A 1879-nucleotide genomic window follows, 5' to 3' on the forward strand; every position below is an offset into this window, starting at 1 on the left:
TATATATATATATATATATATATATATATATCTTATGAAGGAGATGACAGAGAGCCAAGATATATGGAGTGTTGCTGTACTCAAGAAGACCTGCCCACCACAACAGAATTGTGAGCCTTAAACCAAGGTACCATATAAAATGTCCTGGTGTGCCTACTGGTTCCACATAAAAAGCACCAAGTATACTCTGTAGAGTGGTTGGAATTAGGATGGGCATCCAGCCATAGAAACCAAACAGACTATGGAATCTGATGCAGCCTCTGACCTTGTCCGGTTCCTATCAAGCTATGCAACCCATGCCAGCATGGAAAAACAGATGTTAAATGTGGATGAGGATAATCACATACACACACACATGCGTGCGTGCGCATGCACACACACTCACACACACACATGTGTGTAAGTAACTAGGTATACACTATACACACACATAATTATACATAAGCTTGATGTCTTTCTGCAACTTGCGATACCGAATTCCATTCACAAAATATTGAACAAACCTAGGAATACGAGTAGAAAATATTTACCCAAGGTACCACACAGCAGGATTGAATCTAGAATGACAAGCTGTGAAGAAAATTTTCTTTAGAACAGTGCTCTGCATGCAGGTATGTGGATGTATGTGTGTGTGTAATGTGTGTGTGTGTAATGTGTGTGTGTGGACAAATCTCAAACAACAAAAAAGAAAGAAAAATGAAGAAACAGAAATACCAAGCAAATCATAAAACTTTATCTTATCTTAGAAACCAACTAGCAAACATTAGTCTAAATTCTACTAAATTAGCAATTGTAGCCATGATAAAACCATAAATAGGCATACAGTACTGAATCTGAATACTACTGCCCTGCCATCTATTAGTAATTTATTTTAATGTGGAATAGCTTTCACCATCAATCAGCATCAGTGAAGTAAATTGTAGGAAGGATAATATAGGTTTGTTTGGAAGGTGGAAGTGAGGTGGGGAAAAACTAAGTGTTTGTGGGTTAGTGAGTTGGTGGAGAGAAGAGGTTAAATGGATGGAGGTGAAGATAGTAGGAAGAAAGAACCAGAGAGCAAAGCGGTGAGGAGGGATTGGAAGAAGAGAAGAATGAGAAAGAAGGAAGAGAGCACATGGGCATTAAAGAATAATGATGATGATGATGATAATAATCCTTTCTAATTTTGGCACAAGGCCAGCAGTTTTGAGGGGAGGGGATAATCAATTACACTGATCCCAGTACTTGATGATACTTTATTTTATCGATCCCAAAAGGATGAAGGCAAGGTTGCCCTCAGTAGAATTTGAGCTAAGAACATAATGAGTAAAAGAAATGCTACAAAGCATTTTGCCCAGCATGCTAATGATTCTGCCAGCTTGTCAATAATCCTTTCAGTTATAGGTACAAGGCCTGAAATCTTGAGGAAGGAGCATGTCAATTACATTGACCCCAGTACCCAACTGGTTCTTATTTTAATCAACCCTGAAAGGATGGAAGGCAAATTCAACCTCAGAATGTAATGAGTTGAAAGAAATACCACTAATCCTTTTGTCAAATTCTGCCCAATAATAATAATAATAATAATAATAATAAATAGAGGTAACTCGAATGTGGAATCTAAAAACAGAAACAATTCCTATCATAGCAGGTGCCTTAGGTATAATAAAAAAATATTCAGACAAATACATAACAAAAACACCAGGACTTACAAATATATATAACATACAGAAAATTGCACTACTGGGCACTGCACACATCCTACGCAAAACACTTTCAATACAGTAACCATAAGAGCACCACAGCAAACCACAGCACATACCCAAGGCACACAGAGCTGCGCTCAGTAGTGAAGTGAAAGCACGTTATAAAAATAAAACTACTGAACAATAATAATAAT

The sequence above is a fragment of the Octopus bimaculoides genome, chromosome 20, assembly GCF_001194135.2.
Source record: "Octopus bimaculoides isolate UCB-OBI-ISO-001 chromosome 20, ASM119413v2, whole genome shotgun sequence".
NCBI lineage: Eukaryota > Metazoa > Mollusca > Cephalopoda > Octopoda > Octopodidae > Octopus > Octopus bimaculoides.